We start from the raw sequence: 12,008 nt of genomic DNA on the forward strand, positions 1-12,008 counted from the left end.
GTCCCCCTGAAGGGCTGCTTCTGGACACCCGTGGGGAATGAGCTGGTTCCAATCTGCTTTTTAAATCCACCGTGCAGTGAGCACCCTCCAGAGCCGTGCAGAGCCAAGCAGCATCGCTGTGCAGCTAGAGACACGCATCCCCTGTGCCCTGAGCATCGCCTGCTCGGCACCAGCTCTTCTCTAGCAGCAAAAGGCGCCTGTGGCTGATTTTTTAGGCTTTCTGAGGCACAAGGATGCCGAGGCACAGCCAGCCGCAGGGCAGCAGTGCTGCTGCTTATCGGCACGGCAAGAGCCAGATGTGTGCCAAGCCGTGAGGACTTTGGTCACTCCTCTGATCTGTAGCCTGCAAGCATCTCCCCAGTCCTCTGCCTGTGCTAGACAACAGCTATAAAACTGGCTCATATAAACACACCAGGAGGAAGAAGCACTATAAATAGCTGAGCTCCGGGAGCACGGGCTAGGAGCGGCGTGGGCATGGCCTGGCACGGGCACAACTGGAGCCGAGAGCGTGCCGGGAGCGGCCATGCCTCCCTCGCACCAACAGCAACCACAGCCACCTCTCAACACCCCACCAGCCAGGCGTGTGCAGTATTTTCCATCCCAAGCATTAGAAAATAGTCAGTAATGATGAAGTTACTGCCCCACGTGACACCAAGGGAGATGCCACTGCTGCCTCTGATGCACAGCTGTCTTTTAGGGTTGGCAAACATCACCTGAGCTTTGAAACTCAGCAAACCTGGTTCTCCCAGGCCTACCAGGAGGAGCAGCAGTGGGAAGTACCCTGCGAAGGTATTCCCATCCAGCTCCCCCTTTACTGGATGGAAGGGAGCAGGGATACAGCTGGTGTGGGAGCAACCAGCCACCAGCCCATGTTACAGCAGTAACTAAATATAATTATCACTTGAAGACACCGTCAGGCTGGGGAAAGACTTACCTGCAGTGCTGATGTAGATTATTCTCAGCATTGGTGATCTGGAAAACTCCTTGGAGCATGACGTGGTCCCACAGTGCCTAGCAAGAGCCGAGTGGGAAGTGGCTGCTCGGGCCATCACCTCCGAGGAAGAGGAGGGAGATGCTTCAAGGAGAGTGCTGGGGAAAAGCCCCAGAGCAGCACCCAGTGCGGCGTCCAGCATCCTCTGGAAAGCCCAGCTATGGTGCAGCCCTGACCCACCACACGGTCCCTCTACGGGGATTACAAATGCCTGATGAATAACTTCCCTATAAAGCCATATGTTCAGGCTGGCCCTTACAAACCTCCTCTGCTGACTAGCTCGCCAAACGCTGCTGGGAGCAAAGCAAGGAGCAGAGATCAGCTTTAGACCTCAGAGGGATGATGTCCTCTCCAAGCCAGGCTGGGATGAGCTCTACGTACTTTCCAAAATTTTAAAACACAGTTAAATTAGTTTACCTCTCTCGGGCCATTCAAAGTTTCCCAGGTTGAGCGGTGATGTGAACCCCGCAGGTACCATACACTGTGCCTTCTTGCAGGTTTTGTTGTCTTTTACCGATGTTGAGTGACTATTTAACTACCCCATCTTATCTATGCGATACAGATCTGCAGCTGTGACATTTCAGGGTTATTGCCTTTGCAGCATCTGTAATAACAGAAGGATGAAAAACGTCAACACGTGTATGGGACAAGGCAAATACGCACTGAGCATTCGGGGCTGTTCTACATGGAGAGAAAAGATAACAGATTGTTTCCCACGTGATGTTTAGCAGTTGCAAAGGAAAAAGAAAAGGTTGGTTCTGGGTGCTTTTATTGCTCTAGGCCTCCCTGCCCACCTCCCCTCTGGGTCTCAGCAGCAATTCAGCAGGAAAGCTGGAAAAGAGCCCGTTAAATGCAGGGTACAATATGCAAACCACCAGGAAACCCAGCAAAGTCCGCGTCAAAATGTCCCTTTCGCAGCCCTGCTTGCAAGGTTGCGTTTGGGCTGGGTGGTAAATAAGCGGGGAGGGTTGGTAGGCTGCTCCACTTTCATGGCGGTTTTCTCTGAACTTCTTTGAACAGAAGGGAAATTTTGGCTAAGGTGCCTTAAGAGCAAAATGAAATGTACTTACCAAGGCCATACGCTTCACTGCGAGGTTGTCCTGGGCTGGCACAGGGTGCGCAGGGGCAGGGAAGCCCTGGGGAAGGATGGGTGCATTTGCAGCTCCTGCCAGAAGCACCTAACGCCCCGATCGCCAGCAAAACTAAAACAGAGTCTGGACAAGGCACTGAAAAACTTCTCTTCCTTCACTTCAGGGAAAATGGCTTGGGTAAATCAACAGAGATTTTTTTTTCCTGCTTTCTTTCCTCTCTGGTATTTGTTCAGAACCGATGATGCCGGTTTCTGCTAGCAGCTCTGCTTTCCCTTCTGGGTGCAGAAAGACAAGGCCAATGTGCCCAAGGGGAGAACACATCACCTTCGGGACAGACCATCACCAACAAACATCCCCATCCACACCACCAGCCAAGCCCAGCTCCCCTGGGGCCATGCATCCCCGAAGATGGAGGGGTGCAGCGCGGGTGCCTATCACATTAATTGCATTAGGGACTGTAGGATTTTCCAAACTCCTGGCACCTGGGCACTGCTGATCTGCTGGGAGCACCTTGGGCCTGGCTGCTTTTATAGACTGCTCGGAGTAAGAGCAGATTTATTTCCCGAATGAAATATTAACCTCAGTGTAACTCTTTGCTTTCTAATGGGGGGACGTCAGATGCCATTTACCAACTTACGAGACTGCTCGCTGGCTTTTTTATTTTTTTTAATACTTCCATAAAATCTCTGGCATAGCTAAGGACTCCCATCTCCTTACAATTAAGTGGACAACACCACCCGCCTAAGCAGACAGACCTACCTGACACTACGGAAGGCAGCTGAGCAAGCCCCGGGCAGTGCTGCCTGACAGCCAGAGGGGAACATGCTTGGAGCCTCGGGAAAACTCACATTTCTGCTGATTTCTCAGTCTGAAGGCAGCAATTCCTGGCTGCTGAAGAAGAGATGGGGTGCTGGGGTCTGGCAGCAGTGAACTCATCATGCATTTACAAACTCATTTTGCATTTTTGGTTTTGGTACGTATCAACAAAAGGGTTTTGTTGGAAATGAAGGAAGCGGGGCACGGGGAAAGATTTGCTGACTGAGGCTTGCGTGGATCTGAAGGGCTGCACCGCTGGGGTAAATGAGCAAGGAATTAGCTTGTTACTGAACGGCAGGAAAGAACCAGGAGTCTGTTCCCAGCAGTGACTAAAACATCTCCCAAACTCACTCAGCCATCGACTAAACCCCGCTCGAATGAGCATTCGCAGCTCTCTGGGTGGCAGAAGCGGAGGTCTCACCAATGAACCATCTCCATCCCCTTCGCTTCGCTTTGTGCCTCTTTGCCTTTCCCAGGCAGGTGTGTGGGGCTAGGGCTGGGTCCCCCCGTGGGACATGGCACTCTGTGCAGGGTTGTGTGCCCTGTCCCCGCCTGACGATGCTTCCTCAAGCTGGTACAAGCAGAAACTCTGCCACAGGCAACAGTTTTCTCTACATTTGGCTCTGAGATTTTGACTCATCCCAACCTGAAAGTCAGAACGAAACTCATGCATGGCGAAGGGGGGACCTGAAACACTGAAACCTGGAGGAGGCTTGCACCCACACCCGGGAGCAGAAGGCAACGGGGAGGCTGCAAAGGGCTGACACTGGCTCACCCCCTGCAATCTCCAGCAGTCGGTCCCCTCTGATCCCAAGCCTGGCCTTCCACGGCTGCTGTGGCCCCTTTTTGGATGCTCTTAGACCCGATCAGAGCAAGAGGAGGGACAGGCTCGGCTCCTCCACGGAAGAATTCATTTTTCATCCTGTGACACTGTTGGATGCAAACCTGAAGGGAAAGCCTGGACTGAAACCCTGCTGAGGCCAGCCCAGCCCCAGCTCCGCTCCTCTGATGGTTGGCAAGGGTTCCCCAGCCCGCACGCACGCTGGCTTCGCCCCACACGAGCACCCCACAGAGCTGAGCCCTGCCGCAGCTCGGCAGCACGGGGGGTGCCCAGCTCCAGCTCCAACACATGCAATTATGACCCCAAATTATCAAGGCAGGGAACAGAGCGATTCCTTCCTAACCAAGCCGAGGAGCCCGTGGTGCTGCCCGTCCCAGCCAGGGCTCAGCCCCTGCCTTGCCACCGTCTCCCCTTGGCGCAGTTTTGGCACCTTCACCTGGGGAAGGGGAGGGAGGGGAAGGCATCGCTTGGTGACACTGAGAGCATCATCTTCTCCGCAAAATGCATGAGTCATCTCCGCAACACACAGCCGGTGTCAGCCCGAGACACAGGATCCCAGCGCTGCCCACACGCTGCTGAAGAGAGCCAGCCAAAATCAGCGTTTGGCTTCCCGGCAGCACCCAGCCCCCTCCTTCCTTCCTCCCCCCGCCACCACTTTCAACAGCCACCAGCTCTGCTCAAAAGGATGCTGCTTCTCAGAAGGTTTTAGGGTTTTTGTTGTTTTGGGTTCTTTTGGGGTTGGTTTTTGTTTTTATGTGGTCAATCTGGCCCAGTCAGTTTCAGAAAGAAAAAACAGCTTATCTCCCCCCTCCACACACAGCTCTCCACACAGTTTGTGCTGGGTCTGATGCAGTGGCGAGGGGCTTTGCTCGGAGACAGCTTCCCCCCAGCACTACACACACACTCTGAGCCGGCAGCACAGCTCTGCCGAGCACCTTCCCACCCCAGCAGCAGGGACAGGGGCAAGGACCAAAGACTGGAATAGGGACAGAGACCCCCAGGGCACACCAGGATGCTCACGGCTGCTGCAGCCAAAGACCGCCAGCTTCCCCATGCTCTGTGCATGCAGCGCTCTATTTAATGATGAAAACAGTGTGAAGATGTTACTGCAGTAATTTTACGACTTCTCAAGGCTAATTAGATGGCAAAGCGGCACTCGGGCCCTGCAGGCAGGTGGTCACGCTGCAACCCGCACTGGAGCCATCGCTGCTCCTACAAACGGTGCTGAGTTGCCCCTGTCATCTGTCCTGGTGGGTCACCACCCGGCAAGCCCGTGGGTGGGAGCTGAGCTGGACCTAGCGAAATATATCCATAAACAACTAAAACCTTCAGAAAAAACAACACTCAGCCTGCTGCAGGCAGCGTTTGCCCCAGCCCTTTCCAGCTCGCCCAGCCCAGCTGCCCCGGGACGGATGGGAGCAGGAACGACCCAGCGGGATGTGGGCTGTGCACAGAGGAGCAGCTCTTGTGGTAGTAGCACATGTGAATTGCTTTTTTCTGTGGGAATACAAGACCCCAGAAAGGTCACTGGTAAAAATCCTGATGAACACCCAACGGTGCATGCTCCAGCCTGGGCATTGCCACCTCCAGGCGAGCATCCCAGCGCTGGGGAAGGTGTTTGCAGGAGGTGCAGTGCCACCGGGCTGGTTTGAAGCTGCCGTGGGGATGACAGTGAGTGCCTGCAGAGTGGCTTCATTCCCCTGGGATAGCCTAGGAGCAGAAGAAGCCGTCCCACCACCCGCTGCACTGCTGGCTGTGCACGTGGAGGGGCAGCTCCCAGCTTCAGCACTTTTACTGAGCACCACAACAACCATTATTTCAGCAAACGATGCAGCAAACCGCAGGGGAAGGGCGGGGAGACAATCAAATTTGCGGGCTCTCACTAGGTACAAACACCGCTCGGCTGCACGGCAGTTACTTACCCGTGCGGTTTATGCAGGGAAATCGTGCAAATAAAATATAAAGCAGCACTTGCTGTAGAGACTGAGCACAACCCACCTGACGGGAGAAGGAGCAGCCCCATTTCAGCCACCCAGCAGCTGGGACCCCCCCGGGAGCTGCCGCATCCCCTTGGTCAGTCACGCCGCTCGGAAAGCGCTTGGAGATCTTTTTTGGATTAAAGCCGTGGACAGCTCGAGCTAGAGAGAAACAGGTGATTTCAAAGAGGGGCTGAACTTCTTCTGGAGGTAATTGCAGGCACTCGGCATGCTGGAGCAGCAGGCACAGATGGAGGCTAGGGATAACACAGTACCAGCCCCAGCCTGAGCAGAAGGGGTTTCTATTAAGTGCGATGCTTAAACTGTAAATTTCCCACAATAACCTGCAATGCCTCCCTGCAGCTTTCCCCACGCAGATGTGAACCGCAATGTGAAATGCCTTTAAAACACAAACACGGCCTAACACCTGTTCTAACGTTTCCTACGCCGCTCGTGCGGAGAGAAAAAACAAGGCCGGATGGCAGCAACAACCACCAAAAAGCAAAGCTGTGGTGAAGCTGCCGTATTAAAGAGCATCTCCTTTACCAGCTCCCACCTGTAGGCACAGAAGCTTTTCAGACATTATGGCTGAGCATCCCACCAGTGCCAGCATCCACACCTACCTGGAAGTAAAAGGCTTCTTAGCCTTGTTAGAGTATCTTACAGGTACAACTGCATCGAATATCTTATAGGAAAAAACCAATGTTCTTAGAATTTAAAGTTGAACAATCCAATTCCACATAGAAAGAGCCAGAGGCCTTGACTCATCTTTTACAGTCACAACACGTGGCATAAGCCATGGGTGCTCACAGCGTGATGGGGTCCCTGCACCCCGGTGGCAGGTGCTCATCCTGGAGAGGAACCATGCACTGAACTCTGCTTCCAAGGAAATGTGATTTTGGAGGGCTACCAAGAAGCTGAGGGATAGATCAGTGGTTTGCATACTGGCTTTTTGCAAATGTTTTTGCTTCTGGCTGGTATTCCTGGGTGCTAAGAGCCCTCCTGCTGGGTGCTCGGGACCAGCAAGGGTGATGGAGGCTGAGGGTGTCCCCACCTGGGGCCAGGCAGGACCACAGCAAGCCCGGCTCCAGGGGCAGCCACTGCCTGCACAGCAGCACACACAGATCTGCATCTTAGGCTACAACGGATGGAGACCCACTGCGCTTACAGCCATCTGACATGAAAATTATTCTTTGGGAATTTCCTGGAGCGGGGAAGGGAAAAAGCCACCCAAATCTGTGCAGAACACTGCAGAAGCCCAGTCTCGCACACAGCCTCCACCACCCAGGCAGGACCCCTGTCCCCAACCCCCTTTTCCCCCTCGGGATGCCAGCACCCACTCGCGCCCAGCACGCCAGAGCTTTCGAACCAAAGGCCACTGCAAGCTAGACCGACATCACCCGCTCATTTTATGTTAGACACTAAACAGACATAAGCTGATCGCTTCAACTTAATTACATAATAATTAAGCCCTCACATTCCTGTCATCTGCAACTGTCAACGGCAGTCTGAGCAGAGCTGCTGCTCCTCCTGAAGAGCCGTCACTCATCACTGCTAGCTTCTGAGAGGTGTCAAAATAGGGGTAATTTCGCCTGCAATGCCAGCTAACGCTGTAAACAAGCCATCGTGCCTCACTGCAGAGCTCTGCCAGAGCAGGGACCATGGGGACAGAGAGGTCCCACTTGCCAGTGGCATGGGACAGTGCCCAGGGCAGCGCTGGGAGCACGGCAGCCTCCGCTCCCAGCACAGGGTCCCCAGGTCCCTGCACCAGCACTGCACCCCCACCGAGTGACACCGCCACCTCGCCTCGTGCAAGCAAGCTGCGTAAAACACGCGTGTTTAAGCCCATTTTTAGGAATAGTTAAATACAACTTGGCACGTGCTTTTCCCTGCAGGATCAGAAAACGAAGGCTGAGGACGGAAATGTGGTTTCATTCACTGTTCACTTAGAAGAAGGTACAATTCCCCAGGGTGAAGCTGAGCACAGCACCCGCTCCGGCATGTGTGGAGCACTGGACAGGCTCTCTCTCTGCCGGAGGAGACCATGTTCTCGCCCAGCTCCACTGCACACCAGGCCTGATCCTGCTCCCTTGTTGCATCTCCTGCAGCTGAACCAACCATGCTGCATCGTCCCCCTCTCCAGGAAAGCCAACAGCCCCAGGGTGTCCATACATAAATCATGGCTTTCTCCTTCCCCTTCGGCTGCTTCCCCTCCAGACCCTCATGGAGCTTCCTGTGCATACATGCAATACCGTAACTACCATTTTATTATTACTTAATTTTTACAAGCACTGAGTATAGCTTGTGAGGTTTCATTTAGGATTGCTCTGCTGCCTGTCAAAATTCCTGTCACACCTTTGTGGTTGCTGAACAAGTCACTACCACTGCTCCAGCAACACTCCGTCAACTAATGGGCAGGTGGAGAAGAATTTCTCATTCAATTAAAGCAATGATTAATTTTTGCAAGAGAAGTATAATGACTTAGGTGGAGGGCTGCCCTCACCCTTGGCCAGAGCACCATCACTGAGCTTTTCTTTTCACCCCTGGCCCAGCCATGCTTTAACAAATTCCTGATTAATTACCCTGGGAGGTGGCCATGACTCATTGCCACCTCCAAACAAGTGCCTTCCTCACCTTGCCTTGCAAGGAGCCCACTGGCCTCGCTCAGCCCTGCCTGCAGCTGATGCAGCTTTTGGCTGGTTCTTGTCAACACGGTCTCACTTGTTTGGGTGAGCCTGGCACAACACGCAGGAAAATAAAAGGCAAACTGGAAAGTCACAGCAGCGCACCTGGCACTGCATTCCCCGGGATGTGCTGAGCGGTGCTAGCAGGGATCTGCAACCTAAAAGTACCATGAGTAGAGACACCTTGATACTGACCTTCATCCTTTATCTGCTCCATCCCCAGAAAGGGATTTGGGATGGGGAGGCTGGAGGAGAGCTGGCTCATGGCACTGCCAAGCCCCGTGTAGCTGTGGTGTGATGCTGCTGCAGATGGAGGCACTGGGATGGAGATCCTGAGTACCAGAGACCCCGAGCACCTGTTGCAGCTGGGGTTCTCATCACTGTGGAGCAGACTGCACCCCACATGCTGCTGCAGCAGGAGCAGCCAATCCTGCCCCGAGCTGTCCCTGTGTCCCCCACTGTGCTGAGCCTGCTCGCCCGGTGATGCCACCCCAGGCTGGCCCAGATAGTAGCCAGGCATCATCGCAGGGGAGAGGAGAGAGGTCCCCAAACACAGAGACATACCGAGAATGCAAAAGCAAATTTGAGCAAGTGGCTTTAATCTGCACCACAAGCACGGTTTTCTGCATGTGTGTGCTTTTGCAAGGGAAAGATTTTAACCACGTTATTTTTGCTGGGTAACTTACCGACAAAACCACTGGTCTTTGCTGGGGCGCTGGCCTGACAGGCGCCCACCTGCCCCGTCTCACCCCCGGGTTCACTTCCCACTATTTCCCTTCCCAGCACAATCCAGCCAACAGCTGCGAAGGCTGTTTTCTTCCTTCAAAATAATTCATTCCTCTTACACCATCTCCACGCACCAAAGTTCTGGAGATCGAGCTCCTAAAACCCGTCGGTGCAGAGAGGCTGAAGACGCACAGCCTGCTGCCACCTATGGATGGGCAGCCGGGAGAGCAGGGACCCCCCGGCGCACGGCTGGCTGCAGCGGGGGCTTCACTCGGGATAAAATCCCTCGGGAGCGGGGGCTGCCAGCAGCCCTGGGCAAGCCCCGAGCTTCCACCTCCGTCAGACAAGCTCAGCAAGGTGCAGGACACGGAGGGCTGAGGCAGGGTACTGGGAAAGTCGCTACCCATCATGTGAATACACATCACACGAGGAAGGGAGCAAGCCTTTTTTTGGCTTGCTGGATTAATCGGATTGCTGGGGTTTTTTTTGACAGACCGTAGCTTGCCCTCCACTTCACCTAGTTGTTGTGATGTAATTAAATCCTAAAAAAAGAATATTGTACGTATTTGCATTCAGATTGCTGAAGTGATGATTTCTGCAATAACACTCTGCAGCATACCGACAGCGGACGTCTGTGGGGCCGCAGAGCGGCATATTCCACCCTCGCTGGAGGAAACAGGGTTATCTGTAATAGAAAGGACACGTTATTCTTACAGCATGGTACCTAGCTGAGCTTTCAGTTCATGGAAGAGGCTACTTGGCTGGTGGCAGGGGCCACCCCGCACCCCACGAGCATCCCTCCTGGCAGCCAGAGCTCCGTGTGCCGCGCTGCCCGTCACACAACGGGACCAGCCCTTTACCTGCAATAGGACAAAGAGGAGAGGGTAGGATGCAGTGTCTGCAATGATGCAGACAAACAACTGCAAATCAGTGTTGCATGAGATGCTGTTATATACATCCTATTTAATGTTCATACACCCAGTATTCATCTTTTTTTGCTCTGGTTATCTGCATGCATGCTCTGAAAATGGAAAGCTAACCAAAAGCAGGCACAGTCTAATCTGCTGGTCTCGGGCATCCACCACAACCACTGCCTTAGTCTTAAAAAAAGGATTTAATACTTCCAACACAGGGTTAAAGATGTCCTATTATTTTATTCCTTTTTGTAATTTCATCAGCTTCAGCTTCTTGAAAAACCTGTTTTTCTTTTATCCTGAGTCATTTCGCATGAAGGAACTATTGTTCTAAACTGTGACTCATCACTTTGCATCACCACTTTCCAAACCCCTCGGGGGCACTCGGGCATCGAAGCAGGGAATGGCAGCCAGCCTTTATTTACCAATAAATAGGCACTTCATCGCTGCATTGACTCATCGCTATTTAAGCCTCATTTTATTCCTACTTCCCAACTGTGAACCCGGAGCAGATCATTCTGTTTGCTTTTGTAATCGCCTTTTATGAACAGCATTCACACGAACCACATCTTGCTGACAGTCTACTGTTTAAATACAAATACAAAAACTTGTAAGTAGAGACAAGCACCTAAATGCTAGTGCTGAAATACCTGGAAATACCCAGTTTCCAGAAACCAGCTGCCATGAGGCAGAAAACACAACTGCTCGTCACTGAGACATACCTCATACAGCAGAATTCACGGGGGAAAGCAGGCCACTATCCAAAGTACCCACTCACTGAAGCTCTTGTACAGATCATAGCTGTATCTTCTTGAAATACACATCTAGAGGAGCCCTTCTGGAGCTAGAACCCCCTCTGCCACCCAGAGCTACATCACCCCTGCCCAGCAAACACAGCACCAGCAGCGGCATGCAAGAGGTAAGCAAATTCTGCATGAGCAAAACCGAGCCTTAAGAGTTTAAAAGGTGCAAAATGAAAGGCTTGGTCCTGCTTTTCTTATGCAGCCAGACCTCAGTAATGCTCTTTGTGTACGTCTACTACTGAGTAAGTATCAATAAAGCAAAAGCAACTAAGATATTTAGATGCATTATTTCTTCTAAGTCCCACAGTTGTCAAGACCAAGTGGCACTCGGCCCCCTGTCCTAAATATACAACACTGCACTTTGCTGTGGGATGTAAATCATGGCTGGGATCTCCTGCAGCCCCAGTGCCAACTGGAGCTGGAGGGAGCTGTGTTCGCAGGGAGCCCGCTGCAAGCTCAGGCAGTGCGCTCCAGCAGGCTCTTGCTGTGGTTCAGCTGGGTCCAGATTGATCTCAGGGGCAGGAGGATTGCACAAGGCACAGAGCAGCCCTAACACAAGCCGTCACGCCTGAGGCAAACAGCAGCACAAGAACATCACTTGAAAACCAGTGGGAAGAATAAAGAGAATGTCCAAACCTACAGCTATGAGGATTTCTGATAAATATCCCAAAAGTGGGTTGCACACCATGGTAAGCTTCAACTGGGGTGTGAATTCCTGGGTTTCTCTAACAGCAAATAGCCTATTGATGTGAAATTTTAACAGTTTTTCTTGCCTTCCTACTCTTCTATACTGTCCATTTTTCACCTTTAAGCAACTAATAGAAAACCATTTGGAAGTCATCTCTAGCCAAAATTTCCACAGCAGTCACCAACACTGGACTGCTGGCAGAGCTCCCCAGCCATGCAGTATGGGGCACAACTGTATTTTTGGGGGGAACGAGCTGAATTTGGGGCTTGGCAGTTTTCCTTTGTCTCTTGAGCAGCAGTCACACGCCAGCCTGAGGTCCCAGTCGAAACCTCCTCCTCCTCAGGCACAGCTTTCCCCTGCGGACCTTCCCCGTACTGCACAAGGCTGGTGGGGGGATGCTGCTTCTTCCACTTCACCTGATTTTTCAGGCTTCGCATGAAAAACCACAAACTTCCCAAAGACCAGGACTGGGAGCAGA

This window comes from Falco rusticolus, chromosome 8 (assembly GCF_015220075.1).
Source record: "Falco rusticolus isolate bFalRus1 chromosome 8, bFalRus1.pri, whole genome shotgun sequence".
Taxonomy (NCBI): Eukaryota; Metazoa; Chordata; class Aves; order Falconiformes; family Falconidae; genus Falco; species Falco rusticolus.